Raw genomic sequence first — 19,617 nt, 5'->3', positions numbered from 1 at the left:
TAGGTTAGTTAGGTTTAACTAGTTGTAAGTTCTAGGGGACTAATGACCTCAGCAGTTGAGTCCCATAGTGCTCAGAGCCATTTGAACCATTTTGTTTTGATCAACAGTTTCTCCCAAATGAGCCGCCCCAGTGAGGGATGGAGGAGGTCTGATGCGAGTGCGGACAAGGAGGTGCTATAGACATAATTTGGTCGAGCACTCCAAGATCGCTGTCCTCAAGAAGCAGCCATCTGCCTGTTCAACTGGAAATTTGCGGGTTAAACGGACAGAGGGAAGTCTAGTCTTGCTTTGGATTCCGCTCGGCGTGTTTCGGAATGCAGAGGGGCTGCTATGCACGAGTAACGTATTAAGCAGAAATGAAATCGCTTTCTGTTGATCGTTCTCAGATCTCGCGTCACAAATGTGTGTCGAGATTCTAGCTTGCATTGTGCCGTTTGGTGTATCAACATTCACAGCATTACCACATCTTTAGCGTGCATTTATCTATTGTCAAACTTGACGTTCGTTTTTCGGTGTGGTGTCCAGTTCGTGTTGCATGGCACAGTTTCGAGGTAACATTAGTCGATCCGAATACTAGGGCCATTCATTTATCATCACATCTCGTCTACCGAACTGTTTTCAGGACTTTGAAGTTTTCCTTTGTGGTAATGTATTTTACTGTGGGTTTCATGCACGAACGATTGGGTACTTCATTGCGCTTTGTGTGAAATTATACTATCTTGAATCACAGTTTTCCTGGTTTATTCGTGATCCCTTGTCAATGTTTGAAGATTCTAATATTTTTACGACAATTTTCACTTTGTAATCTGCATCGAGCTGCCTCTCATAATGTTATAGATTTTCTGCCTTCACCTGAAATACCAGTACTACTGAGTCACTATTACAATCAATATACACGATTCTTAAAACTGCAGTACGCTTCAGTAATTTCTCTGCATGTTTTGCACACCAAAGGCGAGTAGTCAGCTAGAGTTGCAGAGAGAGCTGGCGGTTTATCACTTTACATAGGAGATGATTATTTTGTATAACAGATTGATTGGATTAACAGATTGAACCAAGGATGCTCACTGCACTTAACTTGCCTACAAGCTCAATTATACGTTTTCAATTCATACTATAAGCTTATCATACATTAGTACTATCATAGAATCCATGCAGATGTTTGTTTACGACCGCTATGGTAACGTTGGGCAAGGTAGTCTATACCCATCCTTCTCTTATTCTATTCATTTGAAAAATTGTTGTCAGATACATTCATTATATTTTTTGGGTGTAAACTTTACTCCGAAGAGGGCAGATTTTTAGGGTATGTTTCAGGATACATATTTCTGTGCAATCCTAATTTAACAAGACTGTAGGTTACAAGTTGAACTCCAAAAATTTTCAAAAAAATGACTCTGAGCACTATGGGACGTAACATCTACGGTCATCAGTCCCCTAGAACTTAGAACTACTTAAACCTAACTAACCTAAGGACATCACACAACACCCAGTCATCACGAGGCAGAGAAAATCCCTGACCCCGCCGGGAATCGAACCCGGGAACAAAATTTTTCACTTCGGGTTTTGGTATCAAGTTTTTCTTAGTCAAGAAATATATGCAATAAAATAATGTGTCCATAAATTATCTTTACAACGAGACTTCTTCCCATGGGGTTTTGTAAAGGATATAGTGTACCGGACTAAGGCTAGAAATCTATAGGACTTGACGGTATACATTTGAACATCTTGAACGTCTTGAATCTTACGTGGAGAGAAATGTAATTCCGAATACACATTATCCGTGCCGCTGAGGGTGTAAAAGTTGATGTGTACAAACGATGAAACAAAAATTTATGAGTTATCTTATCACAAGTTGAAAACCATTTGTCAATATCTACTATGGTTTTAAAGGTATTAAAGTCTGAAGTTGCAAAGATAATTTATGAACATCCTATACATAAATACAGAACCATGTCTGCAATATGAAAATTCGCTACATTTCTTCTTGTGAGGCTTGTTTTCTTCTGCAAAAGATGGTAACTGCTGCTTTTTCGTATCACTTATTATATTAAAGTTAATCTCTACATCGTCACTACAGCATAGTCAAAAAACAGAATTCTATTAGTTAACCGACATTGATGTAGGTGCAGGGGAACTGACAGAATTCACCTGAACTATTTGTCAACTTCGGAGTAATGGCAGAGTCAACATCACCACAGTGGGAAAAGTTTTGGTAGCAGAAATTAGCCTAGGCTTTCTCAAAGACTAAATCAGAGATAATCTTAAGCAAGATAATCTTCAACTCGCAGAATACTATAAAATCATATACTGATCAAATAAGAAACTTAATCAGGCTGATCATACGAGGACGTGATTAAAAATCCTACAGAAATGCTAATACCGTATAAATGGCTATAGGCATAGTGGAACAATGGTCATTCAGGGATTTAGTCCACTAGTACAGTTTTAGAAGAGAAATTCAACGGAATTGTATGAATGAACACTGGCCAAAACGACGATAATGCTGCAAAACTCAGTTCACCAACAATTGACAGAACCTGACGACATAGAAACGTTTAACTATTTAAGGCCACGTTCTCATAGCAAGCTATTCTTCAATGGGCTGCACGAAAATCACACTTAGCTCTTCACGGAGAAAATCCGACAACGGCCCGACGCCGATATTAGTAAAATACAGAAACTTAAAATGTTGTAGCAACGTAGAGCTTTCTCAGCACATACTTGACGCTTTCGGATTGAACTTAACAGAAGTGGATACCTTTTGTTATCCCGGACAGCACTGCTTCGCACAGTTTGCAAAACGCCTCTCGCATTGTCTGATACCTGTGCTGGCTCGATGTGCGAATTCTACAAAGCGTAGCGCCACAGGGCAGACGCTGACACAGATGCCGCCGCCCACGCCGATGTGACGTCACGACCAGCAACGCGAGCAAAAAGTATCGCGCAAGCGCTTGTGTATGTGTGTGTGTGTGTGTGGTTCATGGCTTTCCTCGGCTCACCACTCTCTAGACGGGCATTCTTCACAGTTTCTCTGCCAGACCCGACAACGCAATTCTTAGCGACCGTTCTGCAACCCGTAGCGTGATTACGTGTAGTAGCAGCCCGAGTCGATTCAGCTCTCAACTGCATCAGAAATATTAATTGATCCACCATACCACGTTTACTTTCGCAAGAGTGAATACATCCGACAAGGTAGCAGGGGTAAGGAGTGATGAAGGTTATTTCCCGTAGCACAATCACAAACACTGTGATGTTCTTTCTCTTTCTCCGCTCTCGCTCTCGCTCTCTCTCTCTCTCTCTCTCTCTCTCTCTCTCTCTCACCTGGCAAAGTGGAAAGATCGACCTTGGGCTCCATCCACGTGCTCCAAGCGAAGCGAGACGCATAGGACTTCGCTACGCTACGTAACCAAGCCTCGGTCTATTAATGAGTCTTTTTATTGTATTGGCGGATCTCGGTCAAACTCATACATTGTTCTGCGGGTGAAATTGTTTTAATAGGAGTCGCCAGCATCGCTTTGGCCAACGAAATAAGGTTAATTAATTTTTGTGGTCGCTATTATTGCTGTCTACTGTCTTTCCATTAGCGTTTTTACTTTGCAGATTGCGGATTTACGTTCGGAAATCACGGCTTCATCATCAGGGTCTCATTGGAGCTCCTTACACAACAACTGACTCCTTAAAAATGAAGCTGCGACTTCGAAAAGAAATACACGCAAAGTAAAAAACGCTTTGGGAAAGACAGTAGATGAATTTTATTAACAGGTTAATTAACATTTATGAAATGTTCTCTCAGTGCTTGGAGGAACATAGATACATTAAAAGATTGAAACACACAGCAATAATGTTCCGTAATAATGTTTATTTTATATTTTGTTGTGAACCGGCTTTCTACTTTCTGGTGCATCGTGACAACTGAACACTGAACAGACATTTCACACACATCAGCGAAATGCGTGACACTCAAAGATTGTTTATCAATACGAAAAACACGAAGTTGGAAAGCTTTAATTTGACATGGATACAGAACAATAAATACAACTTAAGGATATACTGATTGTTTTAGAGTCTAAAGATACGAGTATAAATTCGTTTGACTGACCTAAACATATTTAACTATACAAAAAACATGTACAATGTAATGTAAAGTTATTGGTATATACCACCTTTGTGTTCATTTTACATCAGTGCGAGTATTCTTTAGAGGTTTTAGCTAACGTCAGTATAACTTGCGTAGTTCGATATGTTTAGGTCAGTCAAACATTGGATTTAATATATATATATATATATATATATATATATATATATATATATATATATACTCTTATCTTTGGAACCTAGCTGTACGATCTTAAGTGTTTATAGCGACAGCCGTAGTATCTACCACTACCCCAGGCTGTGGAAGTGGTGATGTCACGCGAAGTCACATAGTACAGCTGTCAATAGTACAACAATGGGTATTTTTAAAAAGAAGAAGGGGAATCCCCGTGACATGCTTGTGTAATGTATTGCGCAGTGGACTAGCTTACGAGACAGGGAAGCGAACCTACACCCTGATCGAATCCGCGCGCAGGAGGAACGTCCGTTGGTCTGGTACACAGGCAAGGCCGAGTGGTTTTTTTTTTAAGTTGTTTTCGCTTGGGTAAATGCCAAATTGGTCTGCAAACTACGCCTCAGAAAGTTCCAAGTACAAGCAGTAAAAATACGATAACATGCATACGAAATTTTATAAGATTCGCCGACGGGCAGCCTACATAACTCCCCCTCCCCACTGCGTACTAATAGCAAAGAGAAACTGCCACAATTATTTCGGATTGGGAAAGAGGATGCTATATGGGCGCAGCTAATATCAAAATTAACTAAATCCTTCTGGCAGTATTACTTCAGCGTATTATAACTGCGCCATGTCGACTAACTGATGACCAAATTCGAGGGCATTTAATTAGTAGAGAGAGACGTTAGCATAACGGGTTAGCGAAAACATTAAACCCAAAAGAATGTTTTCGTGTTACGTTCATCACGTAGGGACTGACTTGCTTCATCAAATAAGAGAGAAGGTCGCGCAATATGATCCGTTGAACACCGTATTCAGAAAGTCACTGAAGCGACTCTCAAGTCTCTAGCGGTCAACATTTCAAACGAAGAAAGGTTATCATCGCGCTAGAGATTACTTCAGACACGAATGTCTTTGATAAACTCTATATCCTCACTGATTTCTAATTGCATTTGTCTGAATAACACTTCTATAAACTGTTCATTTATCGAGGCAGGCGAATGTGTAAAATACAGTTTTACTTGAAGTGTGAGTAGAGGCTTCGGAGGAAAGTCTACGTTTTACTGTAAGACGGAAACACCAGAATATGTGCGAAGAAATGAGCAGCGACATCTGTTCGAAACACGGTTGCTGCAATGGAATGCTTGCGAGAAGGTGTCATGGCGTTCTGAGCATTTTTACTGTATTTACAATTTCTGAATTCTCGGTTACAGGTAGTAGTATCTTTAAATCGATTAAAGACAGTTATATTTGTCATTAGATGTAGAACCTGAGTCCCATAAAAAGTATGGAAGAGTGTCTGCGGTCATTTCCACGCTATACACACCAGAGGGACTAAACGATTTATCAGAACAGAACGGAAATAAAATAGAAAAATCACAAATATAAGGACAAGACGTCTGGTGACTAGTGTGGTGATAGTTAACCGAACTGTAGAACACACGATAAAGGAAGGGGGGGGGGGGGAGGCTTAGAGTTCAGCGTCCCGTCGAGGACGAGATCTTAAGCGCGGCGGACTAAAAACTCTGATTGGCGAAGGTTAGTGAGCGAAATCAGCCGTGTTCTAACCATATGAGCCATTCCGGCATTTCCCTCATGCGATTTATGGAAAAACAAATCTGGATGGCCTAATGGGATATGCAGCGCGTCCTCCAGAATGCAAATCCAATCCAATGTACGACCACTGCTCCACCTCGATTGGCAGAATTTACAAAACGGTGCATATAGAACATGGGGACATAGTTCCAGGGAAAGAATGTGCAACTTCTATGAAGCCCAGAAGAATAGATGCGTCTGTTTAGTATATCAGAATTGTCATCAGTGCGGGGTGTGATTACTCCTTGCAACATCGCAGCTCACACAGCGATATGCGACGCCGTTAATGGTGGTGTCAGTGTCCTTCATAGTAAGATAATCCCATTCTTCTAGTAAGGGCACCGCCAGTGCGTGCCACACAACGTATAGTTAAAGCACTCCGTCTTCAGGCCACGAGTGGCCTACCGGGACCATCCGACCTCCATGTCATCCTCATTAAGGATGCGGATAGGAGGGGCGTGGGGTCAGCACACCGCTCTCCTGGTCGTTATGATGGTATTCTTGACAGAAGCCGCTACCATTCGGTCGAGTAGCTCCTCAATTGGCATCACGAGGCTGAGTGCACCCCGAAAAATGGCAACAGCGCGTGGCGGCCTGGATGGTCACCCATCCAAGTGCCGACCACGCCCGACAGCGCTTAACTTCGGTGATCTCACGGGAACCGGTGTATCCACTGCGGCAAGGCCGTTGCCTCAACGTATAATAGATACGTAATATCTGCAGCGCGCTAGATATTCTTATCCAATAATCGCCGAAGATCAAAATCAACTTTGTATACTCAAAACATAAATTGAGTATGTATTCCGGCGATTCTGTATAGCACAACTCAGTGCCTAAATATCAAGTCGAGTGTTAGGTAATAATTGTGCAGATGGGAATTGCTGCACTTGTGGCGTCTTCCAGATTTGTCTTGACATACGCACAAAATGTGCCCCAACTGGCCAAGGACGTCACGAGAAGGTTGTAATTTCGTTTTAGGGATCAGTAAAGCAATGTTCTAGCATCCTAATCACTAGCCTCATACATTTGCCACGTAGACTACATCTGGTGTCCAGATAAATAAAAAAAAAAGTCTAGCTGGAGGTGAAGATGCGCTTGGTGTAATATTGCCTGCGTCCCGTCTTTAGTACCAGAGGAATCTGTAAAGATGAGGCCATAGCTCCGCTTTGCCAGTAACAGCCAACTCAAGGAGATGAAGAAAACCCTTTATTTCCACTTTTACTGCTGCTGTATAGCGTTAACATCTCATTCCCTAGCCGTGTGGTGAGCTCTTGCTGAGGCTATTGTTTACGACTGCGTGGTTCCGTGGGAGAGAGACTTTCTTCAGCATGTAGGTCATGGGTGTAATCCTCGAACAGGCTCATGTCAAGGGCGAATAATTCCCGTGACGACATATGTTTATCAACAGCTGTTGTAAAAAAAAACACACGAAACTTCTTAAAGTTGTTGCAGGAAGCAGCACTATGCGGAAGATGTAGTAGAGGGAGCAGGAAATGATCAATGATTATGCCTACATTCTGATTCTGAAACGACTAAATATATAATAATTTCGTGCAGTGGTTTGGAGCTCACGAAATCGAGAATTCTGACTGTAGCTCTTGTGGGGCGGAGGTGGCACATCGTGGGTCTTCTGGTGCGGAGTTTGTGGTTATCATTTCGGAAGTCTGGAATTAGTGATCCTTCGAGGTCAACGAGGTTACTTTCCCGGTACGGAAAGCTGACCAAGCGTTCCAAAGTCCGTAACCGTGTGCGCACATCTGATTCTGCTCAGGTACTTTCCCATTTTTCTTGGCGAGTGTTGCCGATTAGAATGATAATGGTTCGTGTTTTAAGGCGCTAAACAGCGAGGTCATCAGTGCTCTTTGTGAATTAGTGAGTGTGGACTTGTTAAAAGAAGACCCAGGGCAGAGAATTGAACCTTTAGCGAGCTGGGGGTGAAATTGGATAAATGTTACGAAATTGGCTAGGATTAATTCATGCCAATAAATTTGATGCGTTTATGTGAAAAATTTTGTAGTACTGTTTTTGTGTGTCTATTCTAAGCTCTTGCTAATCCGGCCATTCCTTGCACTTAGGGGTGTCTGATTAGCGGAGGTGCCGGGTTATTGAGTGTGTCTTAAATTTTGTGTAAGCACACAGGGATTATACTTGATTAAATCCAAAAATTAATTCATGTAAATAGAAAACGCAGTCCTTTAGTGTGTACATGTACAGTAATATCACTTACTATGAAACATGTTCCAAATTTTTAGTTGTCACAATTGTGGGTTGTAGCTTATCCCCGAAGTTATTCAATCTGGATAATGAGCAAGCAGTAAAGGAAAACAAAGAAAAATTGAGTGTACGAATTTAATTCCAGGGAGAATAAATAAAACTTTCAGATTTGCCGATGGCATTAGAATTCAATCAGAGGCAGCAAAGGACTTGGAAGAGTAGCTGAACGGATTAGACAGCGTCTTGAAAGGACGATATAAAATGAATAACAAAAGCAAAAACAAGGGTAATGGAATGTAGTCGAATTAAATCAGGTAACGCTGAGGGAATTAGACTAGGAAACAACACACTTAAAGTAGTAGATTAGTTTTGCTATTTTGGCCGGTGGCCGAAATGTAGACTGGCAATGACAAGAAAAGCGTTTCTGAAGAAGAGAAATTTGTTTATATTGAATATAGATTTAAATGTTAAAAGGTTTTTTCTGAAAGTGTTGGGTTGGGTTGTCTGGGGGGAGAGACCAAACAGCGAGGGCATCGGATTGGGGAAGGATGGGGGAGGAAGTCGGCCTTTCCCTTTCAAAGGAACCATCCCGGCTTTCAAAGGAATCATCCCGGCATTTGCCTAGAACGTCTGAAAGTGTTTGCATGGAGGGTAGCATAGTATGAAAGTCAAATATGGACGATAAATAGTTTAGACAAGAAGAGAATTGAAGCTTTTGAAGTGTGGTGCTATAGAAGAATGCTGAAGATTAGATGAGTAGATCACTTAACTAATGAGAAGGTACTGAATGCAACTGGGGAGAAAAGCAATTTATGGTGGTACCGGACTAAAAGAAGGAATCGGTTGATATGACACATTCTAAAACTTCAAGGGATCACGAGTTTAATATTGGAGGGAAATGAGAGGGGGCGGGGGTACAAACGGGAGAGGGGTACCAAGAGATGAACACAGCGAGCAGATTCAGAAAGATGTAAGTTGCAGCAGTTATTCGCAGAAGAAGAGGCTTGCGGAAGACAGAGCAGCATGGAGAGCTGCATTAAATCAGTCTGTGGGATGAAGACTAATTGTACAACAAGAACAAGGGAAAGGCTAAAAATTAAACATTTCAGTGCGACTAACGGTCTAGTACACCTTGTAACAGGCCACAAGCCATTTAATCTCCTTTTAAACAGGACAGGAAAACGGGATTCGGGACGGTGTGGCTGCGGCGCCCGTTTAGGGACACCTGAGCTTATAATATCTGCGAGTTCTCCTAGTTGTGAGGCAGCGGAAACCAATGGAAGACAGGTACTAACATAGGCCGTAACACGGCTGCTTGATAACCTCGATACATTTGAAACACTGTGTAAAGTCTTTGATGTAATATCTAAAAAAATACAAAAAGATTATAGGGAAATGCATCAAGGCGTGCTGAAAAGTAATAAGGCCGAATTTTTTATGTGGAGACTATTAAGGCTTATTAAATAAAACAAACGCTATTGATATTCTACGTCTTTATTCTTCATGTCTACATATTTGCACCCTCTGCCGCTAGAGGGGTTCGAATTGTAGTGCGTAACGTAACTATGTTGGTGCGTGATAATGCTGTAAAAGAGATTCTAACAGCAGAAAACGTGCCTCCAATTGAAGTGCATAGTATAATGAAGTGCAAGGTGACGATTGTATCGACATCAGTAACGTGCGAAGTTCGATTGTTCGTGAACGTAATGAAGGAAACGTGGTGCGAACCTCAAGGTGTTTCCAAAACTTAAAGAACATCTTCGAGGACTTCACCTTGATAGTGATGAGGCGGTGCAAGTAGAGGTGAGGTTGTCACTCCGTCAACGAAGTCAAACATTCTGTTGTGATAGTATCCTCGAACTGGTCTCTCGTCGGGAGAAACGGTTCCGCGCCACGGTGACTACGGTATGTTTCGACAGAAAAAGACGATAGTCGAAACATGAAAAAAAGCACCCAAAATCGGGGTCGTCTTATACGACAGATATAAGACATGGACTGAAATATACGTAAACTTAAATCATTAAAAATAAATCACTCACCAATGCATTAAAACGTTGCGAAATCCTCACAAAATCATCTAAGGAAAGCAGCTCCGCAAGTACATCGTCACTTCCGTTGTTGAGAAGCTCGTCTTATGGGTCCCATTCTGCACCTTATGAATCATTTACTCTTCGTCATCAGCGTCCCACAGCAAATGGTCCTCAGTGTTGTCCACAGCATTGGAAGTCCCACACATCTTGGAGGATTTTATCACTGTTTCCACTTTCACTTTTTCCCATGATTTGATCACAAAGTCACACAGAACATCAAGTGATGCAGCCACTTGCCTTTCGTATACGGCTTTTCGCCACTTATCATCCAACTGTTCCATTGTTCACGCATGTGGTCTTTGAATCGTTTATTCAGATGGACGTATAAAGGGTTTTGCATCGAAGTCAACCACGCAGTATTACAGCAATCTTATGTTGCTTCATGCTTTGTGATTTTTGGTATTCTCAGTTATGTGACTGCGAACGAGCCCACAAGACCAAACTTGGTTGATTTTGTAGAGCACGTGATCGACCCTGCCACACATTTTCCATCCACAATTTTACACCATTCTCGTCCATCTAAACCTTTTCCCAAAAAAAAAAATTCCCTGGAAATTATTTTAGGAACGGTTTTCCGCTTGAAAATGACCACAGGTTTCAACTTCGTTCCGCCTCTCGTACATGTTAATACTGCTGTAAACCTGGTCTTTTCACGGCCTGCACTTTTGACTTCAAGAGTTTTTACACCTTTTTGTTTCCAGAGTTCTGTTATTTATCATGTCAAAGTTCATCGGTGTTTCATCCGTGTTTCTGAAACGAGATAGTGGAAAGTTGTATATTTGCCTCATACGAATAACAAACTTACGAAAACTCATAACTTTATGGTCAAGATCTTTCGGTAATTTCTGCGCAGTTTTTGTTTTCTGCCATATTACCAGATTTTTGCTGCTCGTGAAACGACTGCACAAATCTACTGTTGCTTTAAATTCTTTGCCCTGCTCTGAATTTGTTCGTGCCCGCTTCAGTGCATAAGCCCGAATCATATTTCTTGTAACAACATAACAATTCTGCCTCTATTCTTGTACGCATTCTGCAACGCTATTTTCTAATTCTGGCCAGCAAGCTACTACTCTCCTCACAGAACACCTTTTCATAAGCATTTTCTAAAAATAGGATCTTCATTCTTTGACCAATTCTTACCATCTTCTCTGTTATATCGAAAGCCCTTGCTGTAGCACAGTTGTTCGATTCTTTAACCTGTAACTTCAATCTTGCTTTGAATTTACTTCTTTTTGTTGGTTCCAGCATTAGACATACAATTTACAAATTTTGCACCGATTACACTTACAGTGCAACTATCTGAGCATACAACACAACCTACAACAACACTTGTTAGCTGTTCATATGAGTTCGTTATTCGGCACGTGCTTCTTTACACAAAACCGTAATAATGCTGAAGGAGGCTTTTGCTTTATGACGTGTGCGACAGTAGCAAATATTTAGTAGTACAGAGCAGGTGTGTGCGCAAGAATGAATAACCAATACGACACTTTCATACACACTCACGGTCATTACCCAAAAGAGTGAACGTATTATTATCCAGATGATCACTGTTCTAAACTAAATTTGCAGACAGTTGAATAGTTTGGGTATCGTCTTATTGGACGAGCATATGGTACAACCATATATCTTTGACGAAAATTTATACTTCGTATCTGAAGGTCGTCTTATTCGCCGAAATATGCATTGTATTGAGGAATAAATTGTGTAGATATGAAGAATAAAGATGCAGAATGTTAATACAGTTTGTTATATTCAAAAACCTGTACGAGTTTTCACATAAAAAGTCGGAGGCAATACTTTCCAGGACGATTTCGTAATGCCGTTGATGATGTCGATCCGGATTCCGGTCACCCGCTGTGCAGCTAAGGACGAGAAAAGATGGAATTGAGGGGAAGCTCTTTATCCCACGTGCAAACAAGAGTTTGGAGATTATTGATTTTAATTTGGTGAGACTGCTGTCAGTCAGTCGAGGGATTAGACTTCCCTGTCGAAACTGAAGGTTCCTCCCTTTCATTTCTCCCCCTAATAGGATGAAGTGGTTTTACAGCTTACCACTCTTGCAATACTACTTCTAGTAGTAGTAGTAGTAGTAGTAGTAGTAATAGTAGTTCTTGTTGTTGTTAGTTTTATCCCATGTGAAAATGTGTGAACGTGTTCGTAACGTGTGCAAGTCGTGTAACTGGGGCGGGACGCGGGTACGAGCCTGGTATTCACCTAGTCATACGTGGGAAAACGCCTAAAAACCACTTCCAGGCTGGTTGGCACCCTGGCCCTCATCGATAACTAGCTGGCGCGCCACCACGAATGTGACGTTCCAATTCGCGCGGCTGTCCAGGAGAGTCAGTTATCAATCTGAAAGACTATGATACATGAAGTAACACGTTTGGGGGTGATACAGCTTGCACCGTGGTTCCACATCTAACTGTAGGCCCCTGTCGATGAACGAATTAGCTGATCGTCACGCTAGACGAATGGAATGTCAACTAGTAGAATATTAGTACGCCTGATATGGCGCAGAGGTACTCGAAGCAATATTCGGGTTCCCACAGTAAAGAGGTACTGGCAGAAGTAAAGCTGTGCCCGGTTAGCCCAGTCAGAGTATCTCCCGAAGGAAGTTACAGTATTCGTGTTCATGAAATTTTCCAACTTTTTTGCTACGTTTGACTGTCCAGAGGAAAAAAGCTACTTTAATTTATGAGGAAATTGCCCTGAACGACTGACTGGTCAACCCTGAGTGTTTTCATATTGTACGTACGTGAGTGCCGTGTTACGGCGAACTTACGATTGTGAGCAGGGATATTTGTCATTAATGAGAAACCGGAAGTACTACGGTAGTCCTGAAAGTAAGAAGGGTGACAGAAAATATTTGGAATAAGTGTGGATGGGCCAGGGGCTGTTTGTGTGCACGCTTAGATCGGTCCATATTTACTCGTATCGATTTAGTCTCACCTGTTGGCTATTTTGTATCAACGGAGTCCAGAATGGGGAAAGGAAGGGAAACTAAGTCTTTTGGCGGTACAGTACTTTCTGTAGGTTTCAAAACGAGATCAGTACTTCGAGCAAATGACTTTAATGTTGAGGAATAGTGTCCACACTGATAGCGTATTAAGATTATTCTTTATGTATTTTCAGCTTCGGGGACAGTCCAGACTAACTAAATCATTTAGTGACGGGAATGATGCTAATGTACAGGAACTCGTGGAAAAAGATCTGCGGACGTCGTATCGACAGCTAGGTGAGCCCATGTCCTTACTGCGGCTGTAATGCTCGTCATTCTGCGATATCATATTTAAGTGAAGAATTTTTGCTCCTTGTCAGTATCACACGCCATGACAGAGACTAAGGTTACACATAGCTTTATTGTAGTGCAATGAAATTCTCAAAAATTCTTGCGCATTGTTACTAGCGACATTATTCACTTTTAAAAGTATGGTCTCCCGAAAAGATACCAAAGAAGAAGCAGGTATTTGTAAATAAAGGCAGTTCAGAAATAGTGTTCTATTAACATGATAGCCTTTTGCTTCACAGTAAGACGAGCATTGCAATACGTGGGGCTCGACCAAAAACAAAATTGTAAAAGAAGAACGTTGGGAAATAAAATTTCCAAGAAAGAGACCAGAGAGATGTTCTAGCAATTGGGTTAAAAATTGACAGAACCTACAATGTTCAACAACAGTTGTATTTAAAATTGTTTAGCCTTCCTTGGACACTTTTTGACGTATTATCTATTGGATTTCGCCTTGGGGTCTTTGGCCGACGTCTGTTCCATGAATTTACTGGCGTTTCCCCAGCACAAGAGGCTGGTACTATCAAAGATTCACTCTTCGTAGCTGGTGACTGACTGGCACCTGCGACGAGGAGTGTATCTTTGATAATGCCATCCAGTCATGTTGGCGACACGTTAGAAAAATCATTAAATAAATACCGACGGAAATTCCGAAGGAGCTTATGGGCGCTGGAGATCGGAGACGAAAGACCACAGGCAGTACATCAGTTGGATTTAATTTTCTGGGCATCCTCCGCATCGCGTCGCTTTTGACTCCACAAGTAACGTAGTCCGCTCTTGGACGCTTAGGACGAATAAATTTCCCATCCGCCAGATGACGCGTGGGGACTATATTCTAATGAGGCATTTTTAGTGCAGTCTCACTCTATTATTAGCTTCTCTCTTAGCCTTTAAGGAAATCGCTGCCGCTTTCCTACCAACGGTGAATCCCGTAGCGTGTCGAGACAGCGGGTTTATCGTGGGTGAGGACTGCAGTTGTTTACCGGCGGCCGGCTTGGCGGCGGTGATCCCGGTGTTGGCCACGATGGCGTGGAGTGCAGTGGAGCGGCACCGGATCACGCCCGTGGCCAGTGGCGCGTCACGCCGACCGGCTGCTACAACTGCGGGCGTCTGTTGTTGTACATACACACCAGTAGATACTGGGCGCACTACGAGAGGCTAGCTACTGCGCACCCTCAAAAAAGCTCCATCGTTCGAGGACTGTGAGGACGCCAGAGTGTAATTCCGCTAGTAATGACTTCGTCTTGCGTTTATTGAAGGAAAGGGGAAGAGGAGGTAGATACTGTCGATCGCAGTCGTTTTAGACGTTCCTCTTATGCGGTGAACGCAATTCGTTTTGAGGAGTCATGCCTTTGTTTAGCAAGCGCAGTCGTTGCACCATAGTCTTTTCGGACCTGCCTGTGTTTGCTGCGACAGAATTGTCGAGCACGCCTCGGTTTCTAGAACGGGAGACTGCCGCAGAGGTGCATGTGCAAGCGTCGGACTGGCTGATTCGTGGGATGGTGACTCACCGGGGGCTCTTGGGCACAGGCCGCGGGAGCGGGGGCATCTCCTCGCCCTGGGGCGGTTCTGCACTGATGGCTTGCCGCTGCTGGCGCCTCTGGGGCTGCGACAGCGGCACCACCTGCCGGAACTTGTCGATCTCGTTGTGCAGACGACGCAACTCGGCATCGCGTGCGTCCAGCTCCCGCTCGAGGGCTGCGAGCCGGCGTTCGCGAGCCGCCAGCTCGGCCTCCCGCGCCGCCACCTGCTGGCGCAGTTCCGCGCACGATCTGCACGCCACGCAAGCCATCACGACACTGACTGACAGCCGGCCGGCTGCATGTTCGCCGAGACGCCGAGGGCTTGCGGCGGCGTCCGACGTCTACCGAAGTTACGCGGCCGCCGCCGAAGACTGCCGGAGTTCCCCGACTGAGTACGACTCCCATGAGGCCGGCTAGGGCGGTTCGCAAATTCTTGCTCGCACATATTCCATTTATTAATGACCCGTGTGCCCGCAACTACTCTCTTTTTTCTCTCGTCAGTGGAGGCATTGCGACAGTGGAGGCCTTGTCCCGATTATCTGATTATGAGTAAATGATAGAGTAGCGCCCAACACACAGCTGCTCGTATTTCGCTGCCATACAGCCTGCCATTGTGCCGTTTCATTCACGCCAGTAGCACCGTACAGTGATTAATACCAGCTGGGTCGAAAATAAAAAGGACTGTAGGCCAATTTCATTTTAACATGCACAATATCCAGCGTTTGGAGACGGAGTGAGTGCTGGCGCTGAGGGTAGAGTATCGCTGCGAAAGGGTCAAGGCGAAAGGCTATCACACAGAGTACAAGAAGTCACTCTCTGTCTCATCTCTAAACAGTACCTAACAGAAGTTAATTGCGAAGTTAACTAAACCAATTTATTCAAGAAATATAACTTCCCTTACTCTGTTCCGTCTGGTTTCGAACAATCTTTTCACGTCAAAGTTGTAAAGAACTCGATGCCCTGCTGGTACTGTAATTCTTTTCTAGACTCAAAATTAATGGGGATACGGATCTGAAACCAACACATGTAGCTCAGGGATCTGACGTGTATCTTCTAGTTTGTTTATTTCCTGTCTGCACGAGTAGATGAGCCAGAAACGTACAAGTTACTAAGATGGCGATCTTCTATGAGGAAGCCCAAATTCTGTTGTGGTTTACAGAGTCATTTCGTCCCCATTCTGATGCAAAGAGAGTTTGCTCAAGTACACGACAGATCCAGCAACACACAAAGGTTGTAAAAGTAGGGAACAGGAAGTTTCTGGACCCAGGAAACTGGGGCTCAGCCTGTATATATAAAGGATGCAGAAATCGCACGATCTGCAGCCAACAGACCACACACGGCAACATAAATTTACACAGAACGTTTTGAAACATATGATATGATCAAAGATTTTTTTCAGAAAATCTTTCATTCGGCGCTCTAATAAAGTCAAAACTCACATTTCGGGGTCGTGTACTAACAAAGGACGTCCAAACGCTGAGTTTACAATATCTAAATGATGACTGAGGATGCGTTTAGGATATTCTAATGTGAATGTCTGATGCGGACTGGTGTATAACCTCATTAACGGACCATCTGTGATCCCAAAGCCGGCCGGTGTGGCCATGCGGTTCTAGGCGCTTTAGTCTGGAACCCCGTGACCGCTACGGTCGCAGGTTCGAATCCTGCCTCGGGCATGGATGTGTGTGATGTCCTTAGGTTAGTTAGGTTTAAGTAGTTCTAAGTTCTAGGGGACTGATGACCACAGATGTTAAGTCTCATAGGGCTCAGAGCCATTTGAACTATTTTTTGTGTTCCCAAATATGGTAATCAGAGCATCAGCACAGCTAGTCATACGAACAGGAAACGCCTTCCCAAAGGTTGAATACTTTCGACCGTGCGTCTGTCTTCAGCAGCAAAGTAGCGTCTGTCTTCAGCAGCAAAGTAGTCGCCACACTAGGAACTGGAAGTGCCGAGTGGTGTGGATGGGACTCCTCCACAGTACACGGGCTGGAACGATGAACAGTCCATGGTCCCACACGTCTCCTCGGTTTCTTCTCCTGGGGTTATGTCAATGATCCTCTTTACATCAATGAGTGCTTGCTTGATCTTAAAGACCATTGCGTCCGGACTGTTCATGCCTTCGGTACCATCAGATCAGGTATACTGCAGCAGAGAAGGTGAAAATTGAATACGGGCCATATAGTCTTCAGATAACAACTTCGAAATACAAATGTTACTAGAAAAACAAATTTTAAAGCCCTCCTCCCCCTCGTGACTAACGTTCCATGTCAGTATATCCGCTACTCTGGATACTGGAAAATAAGTAAATTACGTGTCTCATACCCCGCATGGCTACGTCGATACACATGAATTACAATGAGAACACGTTTCTACCTCTTCGGCGTTAGGAGCATCATGAAATGATCCCAGTGTAATCGTGGCCATGGAGCTAGTGTCAGGCACATCCTCTAAGATATTGTAACTTAGGTGCGTAAAACAAGAAAAGTGAAAATCACGAACTTACATACATAACACAGCAACTCGCTGGAGTGGCACTTACTTTGCGAGTGCCTTTCGTGGCCTGTTCGGTCGTACTTTAACGAGACTAGGCCGTGCTAAAGCATTAGTGTCTCTCGTTAAGTGTCTCGCAAACGCGTACTGCAATAGATTGCCAGCAAGAGGAGAGCGTATACAGTGGGCACCAACTTCGCTTCTTTACGATAAGAACATTGCACACAATACTATTTGAAGCTGTTGAGGCAGTTTTCGCACTTACCGTGCCAAAGAGGAACTGTGTGTTCGCCGTGCTGGCGCCCGCTTGGAAACGTGAAAAATTTCGCTAAACGAGGACTTAATTTCGTAATAATCACAAACAACGCGGACTCGGTTCTTCCGTTTAATTGTTTCTCAAGCCTTAGTAAACAAAAATTAGTCGGTGTTCGCCGGCCGGTGTGGCCGAGCGGTTCTAGGCGCTACAGTCTGGAACCGCGCGACCGCTACGGTTGCAGGTTCGAATCCTGCCTCGGGCATGGATGTGTGTGGTGTCCTTAGGTTAGTTAGGTTTACATAGTTCTAAGTTCTAGGGGACTGATGACCTCAGATGTTGAGTCCCATAGTGCTCAGAGCAATTTGAAACATTTAACCGGTGTTCAAGAATAGGACCGCACGGCTAGCCGGTCGGGCCTAAGGAACATTACTCAAACTGTATTCAAAAATATTTAATTTTCAGCTGTGATTCGTGGAAAAGGAGCTCCATGAGAGGTAGAATACATACTAACCATCCGGAGTGTAACACGAATCAACAATGGTTTTCTCAAATTTTCATCTTAACGTCGAACGAACCATATCTAAAATAATGAACCTATGTACTGATACAGTAAACATACGTGTGTGCAGTCGCAATAGTACCGATGATTACTTCATTCTCCCGATATAGGGAGATCGTTTTGCATGTAGGGAATATCCTCCACACAACCAGCACGAACTCCTTTACGCAAAGATTTCCCTGCCATTGTCCTCTTGAACGCCCATGATAACGACGCGATTGCGCTGATCGATAGCTTGAAAAATGGGGGGGGGGGGGGGGGGGGAGGGGGGAGGGGGGGGGGGAAGGCGCGCATACAGTCATCAGAATTTCTGCAACGAGATATTAGGTCCATAAATCTTGAGGTTCCACAGCATAGGTATCTGAAGGAGCAGTCCTCTCACCCACGTCGAATGACTAGAAGATGTTAAACGAAAGCAAAAATCAAACTACATTGTATTGACAATTTGGGCAATTGAAGAAGTGTAGGATATCAAAGATGAGAGGAGGGGTGGTGTCTGGTTCAAAGGACACATGAAAGGCCAGGTGTAAATGCCTAAAAACTCTATTATTAGTTTCTCCGTCTTAAGTTTACGGCAGTTAATGAAGGAGAGTTTTAAACCAGACATTTTTCACTTTTATTTACGAAATGTCTTCTGTGGTCACTCTGAAAATGCGGATACATAAGTACAATTTGGTTGTCACAGATTAAAAATGGTATTTATTTATAAAGCTGGAGTATAATTTACTTACGGTGTTTCTGTCTCTTTCTCACATATTCTGCAAACCACTTCTTTTTCCTTCGTCATTAGCGGAGGCTGAGGTCGAAAGAAACTTTGTTGTGCTTTTTACCTGGCAGTTTTTTGACTTATTTGATAGCGTAAGAAAAAGTGCTTTAAAAAAAGGGCACAAAACTGGAAGTGTAAAAGCGCAACGAAGTTTCTTTCGACCTCAGCCTCCCCTAACAATGAAGGAAGTAAGAATGGTTCGGAGAGTATGTAAACAAGAGACAGAAGCACGATAAATAAATTGCACACCAACTTTATAAAGAAATACTACCAAGACGTACGATCATATGTATTCACATTTCCAGAATGGCCACGGAGAATGCTTCATAAATAAAAGCGAAAAGCATCTGGTGTAAATTCTCTTTAATTATTTGCAGTAAGATTAAGACGGAGAAACCAGTAATAATTGATTATAGCAACTGCTGCGGAAGATGGCCATACAAACAGCACGCGTGCATGTGCGTGCGCGTGTGCCAGAGAGAGAGAGAGAGAGAGAGAGAGAGAGAGAGAGAGTGAGAGAGAGAGGGAAGGAGAGAGAGTGAGAGAGAGAGGGAAGGA

At 43.3% G+C, this 19,617-nt stretch overlaps 1 pseudogene; it reads right to left on the bottom strand.

Moving 5' to 3' along the window:
* Positions 1-6,443: 6,443 nt before the first annotated feature.
* Positions 6,444-6,561, bottom strand: LOC124597450 (annotated as a pseudogene).
* Between the last annotated feature and the right edge of the window lie 13,056 nt (positions 6,562-19,617).

The sequence above is a fragment of the Schistocerca americana genome, chromosome 2 (assembly GCF_021461395.2).
Source record: "Schistocerca americana isolate TAMUIC-IGC-003095 chromosome 2, iqSchAmer2.1, whole genome shotgun sequence".
NCBI classification, from domain to species: Eukaryota; Metazoa; Arthropoda; class Insecta; order Orthoptera; family Acrididae; genus Schistocerca; species Schistocerca americana.
Note: the sequence above shows the minus strand (reverse complement) of the source record. Positions and strands in the feature narration are given on the sequence as shown.